This window comes from Triticum aestivum, chromosome 2D (assembly GCF_018294505.1).
Source record: "Triticum aestivum cultivar Chinese Spring chromosome 2D, IWGSC CS RefSeq v2.1, whole genome shotgun sequence".
In the NCBI taxonomy this organism is placed as follows: domain Eukaryota; kingdom Viridiplantae; phylum Streptophyta; class Magnoliopsida; order Poales; family Poaceae; genus Triticum; species Triticum aestivum.
The window spans coordinates 9,183,722-9,192,100 of NC_057799.1; the positions used below are offsets into that span (position 1 = coordinate 9,183,722).

Below are 8,379 nucleotides of genomic sequence, written 5' to 3' on the forward strand. Positions count from 1 at the left end.
TTTGTCTGTTAGTGGCATTGCACATTGATACAACTGATGAGACATATACGAGTGGCGTTGGAAGCATACGCAGGTAATACCAGCCTAGCACGGGCATCATACTAATGGCATCGGCATGCGGCGCCACTAACAACGTTCTCCGAACACTGCTAGTAGGCATTTTTGCACTAGTGTGGCCCTATTCCCAAATGTTCTCGACGAAAGCACCGGGCCCGGATTAATTCCTAGCTCAAGTTTTTCAAAATAATTGGCACGTGCAAGGTGAGAGGACGGACGTTACCAATGTTGTGATTAGGATATTGAAGGGAGGAGATTATGCGGAGGAGATTAACAGGACGTTCATTGTTATTAATCCTAAGGTACAAACAATACTTTTTTCGTAGTCCTGCTCTATTAGCTTGCTTAGTGTGGTTTATAAAGTCGATTCAAAAGTACTCGCAAACCGACTTAAGCAGGTTCTCCCTAAAATTATCTATGAACAACATCGACCTTTGTGCCGGATAAACTTATTGTTGACAGTGTCATTGCGACCTATGAGTGTTTGAATTATATGAAAATAAAGAGGCAAAAAGAATTATCATTATGCGGTGAAACTAGACATGCAGAACGCATTTGAGACAAAAAAACTAGCATATTGCAGAGCTCTGCAACCCAGGTGCGCTAAGGATATATCTCACTTACAGTGTGATGTATCAGATGTGGCTATGTGCCCCCCGCAGCAATACCTATCACAGGGTCAGCCCAGTGACCCCACCTGCCGACGTGACATTGAAGTCACCCATGCATTTCCATTTTTTTCCCGTACAATTTTGTTTTCCTTTTTTGCATTTTTATTTTATTGTTTATATTTCGAAATGTTTATATTTTGTACCATAAAAAATGTTTTGAACTATTAGAACTATGTACGTGACATTTTGAAGAAAAATTCCGGGGATTCAAAAATGTTTGTGACATTTAAAAAATATTTATACAATATAAAACATGTTTCCATAGGATAGAAAAATGTTTATTTCCATTAAAAATGCACAAATTTAATTTGTAAAAAATGTTACTGTGTATTCAAAAAAATGTTTACAAACATGCATTTGTAAAAAATGTACATCATGCATTTGAAATATTTCCAAAGTATATCATAAAATTGTTTCATAAGTGCTCTAAATACGTACATTGTATACTGAGGAAAAAGAGGACATGTGTGGAAACAAAGTGAACCAATAAAAAATGAGAAAGGAAAAAAAATAAAAGCAAAAGGATCATACAAAACAAAGAAAACCAAGAAATAAAAAAAGAAAACCTAAGTATAACGAAGAAAGAAAAACCATAGCAAAACAAGGAAAATGCTCTCGACAAAACCATAGCAAAATAAACAAAAATAAAAGCAAAAGGATCATACACTACAACTAGTGTGGCCCTATTCCCAAATGTTCTCCACAAAAGCACCGGGCACGGATTAATTCCTAGCTCAAGTTTATCAGAATTATTGGCACTTGCATGGTGAGAGGACGTTACCAATGTTGTGATTAGGATATTGAAGGGAAAAGATTATGCGGAGGAGATTAACAGGACGTTCATTGTTATTAATCCTAAGGTACAAACCATACTTTTTTCGCAGTCCTGCCCTATTAGCTTGCTCAGTGTGATTTATAAAATCGATTCAGAAGTACTCGCTAACCGACTTAAGCAGGTTCTCCCCGAAATTATCTCTAAAAAACAATCGACCTCTGTGCCGGATAAACTTATTATTGACAGTGTCATTGCGACCTATGAGTGTTTGAATTGTATGAATAGAAAGAGGGAATTATCATTATGTGGCGAAGCTAGACATCCAGAAGGCATATGAGACGAAAAAAAACCCAGCAGAAGCTCTGCAACCTAGGTGCACTAGGGATATATCCCGCTTGTAGTGTGATGTATCGGATGTGGCTATGTGCCCCCGGCAGCAATCCCTATCGCAGGGTCAGCCCAGTGACCCTGCCTGCTGACGTCACACTGAAGTCTCCCATGCATTTCCCTTTTTACCCGTACATTTTTGTTTTGTTTGCATTTTTATTCTACTGTTTATATTTTGTACCGTAAAAATGTTTTGAACCATTAGAACTATGACGTGACATTTTGAAGAAAATTCCGGCAATTCAAAAATGTTTGTGACAATTAAAAAATATTTATACAATGTTTATTTCCATTAAAAATGCACAAATTTAATTTGTAAAAAAGTGTTACTGTTAATTCAAAAAATGTTCACAAACATTCGTTTGTAAAATATAAATCATGCAATTAAAATTTTTCCAAAGTGTATCATAAAAATGTTTCATGTGTGATCTAAAAATGTACATTGTATACCGATAAAAAGAGGACGTGTGTGGAAACAAAGTGAAACAATAAAAATGGCAAAGAAACAACAAAAAAAGCAAAGAAGATCATAGAAAACTAAGAATTAAAAAAACCAAAGTATAACAAAGAAAAAAAAAGTGAGAAAAAAACATAGCAAAATAAAGAAAATGAAGGAAATCCGAAGAAAACCAATGATAAAACAAAAAAGAGGAATAAAATAAATAGGAAACCCTACAAGAACCTAAAACGCACAATGAAGGGAACCTCGCTACTGGGCCGACCCGCTTGACATCACCTGTAGGCAATTCCTATTAGGAATCGGTATGGGCAACTTATAGCCATAGCGTGATGTATCACCGTCTTGCCTCAGCATTCCGTGTGTGATCGCATTAGTGGGTCAACCCATTAGAACGTTTTCGGGAAGGTTTGATAGATCGGTATGGATTGGATTTAGAACATTTCGTGCACTATATTTTTCGTATTTTGTTTGTTAACAGTTTTCTTTGGTTTTTATTTTTATATGTTTTCTTTGTTAGTGTTTATCTCTATTTTCCATTTTATTTTACTTTTTTTTCTATTCAATTTTTTCTTCTTCTTTTTCTATTTCTTTTTAATTTTTCAATATGCTAATTTTTTGTATACACGGTATACACTTTTCAATTACATGATGAACATTTTCTGAAATACATGTTTGAACATTATTTTGATTACCTGTTAAACATTTCTCAGGTACACATTAAACATTTTTTGAATACATGTTAAAAAATTCAGATACACATTGAACATTTTTTTAAAATACATGATTGTTTTCTCAAAAACTCGTCGATCATTTTTTGAATAGATACTATTTTTTTATACACGTAGAAAGTTTGTCAGAAACCTGAACAATTTTTTAATACATGTTAAACATATTAATATGCATGTTGAATATTTTCTGGATATACGTTGAATAGTTTTTAATACACGTGAAACATTGTTTTAATGGTGCAAACGTTTTTACTTGTGCCAATAATTGTTTACACTGCATGAAAGTTTAATTAAATGCTATGAAATTTTTCTGAGAATGAGATTAACATTTTTTACAAATTACATGATCTTCGAACACTTCTTAGTGTGCGGTGAAAATTTTAATCTTTAAGTAAAGTAATTTCTGAAAAATATGTATATTTAAAAGTTTCAAAATATAAGCGGAAATAAAAATGAAAAATAAATTACGTAATGTACCGTAGACATGCAGACGGGGTGACAATTTCAGAAAACAATGAAATTTGCTCTCTTATTTCTGCGGGTGCGAAATATTACAGTTAACATGAAAATTGTCAGCTTTTGAGGAGTCCCGCATTGCCCCTTCCCTGACGTTTGTGGAAATAGACCTGAGTTGCACGTTTCTTGAAACAACGTCCACAGATTTCCCTCCAGACACGGTGCTTCCATATCCTAGAAACAGTCGAACGACACAAGTCGTCGCCTCGTCTCCCTTTGTTAGCTAGTGCCCATCGCTGTCACAGGGTTACCCAGCACCGACGATAGTGGATTAGTGGTTGCAACTACCAACTGAGTCTTTACGACTAGTTTGAAGTGGCTCTCATTATCTATAGCCTAGAGCTGGATCGATTTGGCGCAGAAAATAGAAACCTCTGCTACGTAGTGTCAAGTGCACAAAGACCGCTCCATAGTCAAGTGTGGACGTGTGGAAATATAAGCCACATAGACTGACTGGGTTCTGAACAAACCAAAGGAGAAGAACAAACATGTTACTAGTGCCCTTAGATTACTGAAGTAATGAGCTGTTGTAACTCCAAGACAAGAGTCCCTGCAAGTCTTGGCGGAAGCCGGAATGGTAAATTATTTCTTCAAACAGCCCGACTTACGGAAGCTTTACCTAATCAATCCTGGCCATGGAGGTTGCCATATCTGCGGTTGCAGGTGAACTTGCAAGTCGTTTCATCTCCTTCCTGCTGAACAAGTACCACTCGAAGCCTTCACGCTCGGAGGCAGAATAGCTGATAGAGAGGTTGCAGCACCTCCTAATGAGAGTAAGCATGGTCGTTGAGGAGGCGGATGCACGGTACATAACCAACTCCGGTATGTTGTTGCAGCTCAAGATGCTCTCAGAGGCCATGTACAGAGGATACCGCGTCTTGGACACCTCGAGGTACCGAACCCTCCAAGACAGTGCATGCTTCGATGAGGTTAGCATCAAAGACTCATCTAGCAGCAGCATATATTTAGCAATTCCCCTCAAGCGTTCTCGAACAACAACCGAGAAGGATGATAAGGCCATGTGCCTTGAGTCACTAGGTGCCTTGGAAAGCTTAGAAGTTGCTATTGCTAACATGGCAGAATTTGTTCTGCTTCTGGGTGGATGCGAGCGCATGTCTCGTAGGCCATACGACATCTATCTTTACACCGACAACTTTATGTTCGGACGGCATGCTGAAAAGCAAAAACTCTTGAGCTTCTTGTTGCAGCACAGACCTGCTGGTGATGCACCAGCCATTCTTCCGATCATAGGCGGTGCCAAAGTTGGGAAGAAAACTTTGGTTACTCATGTGTGTGGCGACGAAAGGGTTTGCTCGTGCTTCTCTTCTGTTTTGCACTTGAGTGGCGATAGTTTTTTGAGGCATGGAAGGACCATGTCTGGGATGAAGACGCTTGTAGTTATTGAGTTTGCTTCTGATGTAAGTGATGATGACTGGAAAAACTTCCACTCATTTCTCTTAACAAAGGGCAGAGGAAGCCATATCATCATCATAAGTAGAATTCAAAGATTAGCCCGATTTGGATCTGTGAAACCGATTTTTCTTAGTGTTCTGTCTTATGACGAGTGGAGGTACCTATTCAAGACACTAGCATTCGGGAGCGTAGATCCGGCAGAACATCCACGTCTACTCAAAATAGCAGATGAAGTTGCCAGGCAGTTGCACACACAAGGTTCACTTGTCGCAACAAATGCTTACGCAGATTTGTTGAGAAGAAATCTCAATGCCCAGTTTTGGCATTGCCTATTGGACAAGGGGATAAGAATGATTAAAAGAAACATCGCCATGTATGGTGTGCATCCAAGCATGCTTATAGAACAAGGGCACCCGGTGGACATAACAGACTTTGCTATGCATCCACTTAGAATGATACCTTATACGACTAATGTTTCAATCAAGAAGGAATCACCAAGTGTGACATTTGGGGAGTTGCTAGCGGATCCTAGTGTTAGACCGAAAGAAGACTTCATTCTTATTTCCTGGGAATCAAGGATACCCCCTCATAATGTATTTTCTAATTTTGTTATAAGTCGTGCTCAGGACACAGATGAAGGGAGTGCCTTGCCAGGGAGGAAGCGACGAGGTGTGCCAATTTAATTGTGCTTCAGCAACTTGAATAATGTGGCACTTTGATGTATTTTCAAACATATGTGTTTATGTGTCCATGGACATATAAATTTAAGGAGTGATAATACATTCAATTAAATGTATTGGAGATCAGAACTTTATATCCCCCCCCCCCCCCCCGGGTGCGGGGCACTGTCTAGATAACAAATACCATCATCTCGCACAATTGCATTAATCCTTGAATGGGGTCAAATCTTAAGTGACAGGGCATGCAGTCTCTAGAAATTCGGGGGCCCATTGCGAAAAGCAAATGGGGTCATAAAATTTGTAATCTTTTTTACTCAAGCATGTATAATTTCTAAAACTTATCAAATATCAACGCAAAAGATTAAAAGTATAACTAAGTCAATAAATTGATGTTCGACCGAAAAGTGTCTTTCTTCTTGTGTTCCTTGAAATGAAATCTTCAACTATATCTTATATTTACTAATTGGAGGCACCATCGAAACCTCCACGTTAATTCTAGAAAATGCCTAATAATAGCTTTCGGATCATAATTATGCAGCTGAGATAACATGACAGAAAAAGAGTCCTATTTCTATACGGAAGTGGTAGAAAAAGAGTCCTATTTCTCTACTTATGTGACAGAAAAAGAGTCCTAGCTATTTTCATATGTACGTCCGAGACACCCTTCCAACAGCCCCACGTGATCTGAACATCCTATAAGCTGTTCGGCCTCTACCTTCCAACAGCCTTACGTGATTATTCTAAAAAAAATCTGCATGTGATATAAAAAAACACATCCATATGTAATATCCACAAGTTGTGTTTGGTGTAACTAGGAACCAAAATAAAATACAAAGATGTCACTTAGAACACACAAAAAAGATACTTCATTTAGAATGTTAAATATAGTTTATATTTAATTAGGTCACACAAAATTAGGATAATGCATATTTTAGTCAAACAGTCACCAAAAATATTGTAGGTCAATCTAATAACAATAAATACATGAAAAGTCTAATAAAAAAATAACTGAAATGTCAGAAGTAAACCAAGGCAAACAATATATTTTCTAACCTACAATAATATATCGTAATCAATATACAGGGCCACTTTGGCACACATTTTTTAACTGGCTGACTGAATTACAATTACATGGCCAGTCGAACAATACAAGAATATCAAACGCATGCATTGCTTTGAAATTAGTGTTTAAATTTTGCGTAGGAAAAAAGACATGAATTACCTCGAAAATATGTGCGACCTGCTAAAAGAGAAAACAGATAAAGATAGAAGTTATATTCACACTCTTATAGAAAACATTGCATGACATTCGATTTCATCGTCCGATTCCTCCAAAACATGGAGGAGAAAAATTATATCCTATGATGTTCGTGAAATACAATTTCCGATTGCAATCCCCCATTTCTCATTCAAAAGTCCCTTACAGCCTACAGGGCCTTGAGTTTTGGTATTCCTAACAACCTGCTTTTTACAAGTAGTGTTTTTACAAGACAAAGTCATCTGATTATTTTAGATGCTAGACCGTGCTGTAGCACGGGCTGATGACTAGTGTTCATAATTAATATTCTCGAAGACATCATTTTCATGTGCTATTATTGCCAATCCATTGGATCTTTCTTCTGTCATAGTAGAACGCAAGTATGATTTCAACAACTTGAGTTTAGAAAAGCTTATTTCCGCAAATGCAACTGCCATTCATAGGAATGGTTAACAAAATTATGTGTGCAATTATAGCATTGTTAGGATAGAAGGGGCACTTCTTCAGAAACTCAAGAATATCAAGTGGGCTCATATAATCCTTAAGTGATCCCTGGATGATGAGAAGTAACTTGCAACACAATTGAGGTCCAACAATCTCTATGTTCTCCACTCTTAAGTGCGTCCTCACGATTAGCGGCCATGAAAAATTAATGCATTTGAACCAAACAAAAATAGTATCAATGCATTGGAACTCCATGTATTATAGACTTGACAAGATAGTACAATAGAAATAGAATGAGCCTTGATTTTAAACGATCAACCACTAAATATCTTGGGTGCATGACATTATATTCCCCAAACAATCCAAATTTGTTCCAATTTTTTTAATAAACTAAGATGGCAACGGTAGGGCTTTATATTTTATATCAGTAAAAGAAATTAAAAAGGGAGGAGTTGTAGCCTATAGGGCACTAATTACTTGAACGATGGTCTTCAGTTCGGGACAGTGCAACCATGTCCGACGCAATGGCGTGAGCCGGTGCTTACAACTTTTTCTGCAGTTCCGGTGTGCTACCGGTTGCCTACAGATTGTCGATCTATAGACGATACAGATCATCGATTTCAATCGAATCAAGAGATAGGCAGGAAATCCCATACGCTTGTGCTACCGTTTCGTCTCTCAGCCGGTCAATTCGGGAAAAAGACTGCTTGTGATCGGCTCTAGATGACCAGGCCCGAGAGGACCTAAAGAAGAACTTCAGGCGACTAGTTAACATAGGCAGATCCTACCCAAAATCTATTTGGCACCCGTAGCACCACTTAAAGGAGTTTCAGCAAACGGTTGCCCACCCCCTCCGACACAGCTAGCTAACAGGGTCCACCGACATAGATTTTTCTTTCTTGACCACATACGGGTGAAGTAGACTAGCAACGCTGTTTATTTTCTCGTGAAAAGACCCAACCCGTTCTGTAAAGCTTCTAGAACCTTCCG

The 8,379-nt window shown here is 37.8% G+C and overlaps 1 pseudogene; it reads left to right on the forward strand.

Moving 5' to 3' along the window:
* The first annotated feature begins 4,229 nt into the window (after positions 1-4,229).
* On the forward strand, positions 4,230-5,690 carry LOC123048200 (uncharacterized; annotated as a pseudogene).
* The last annotated feature ends 2,689 nt before the right edge of the window (positions 5,691-8,379 follow it).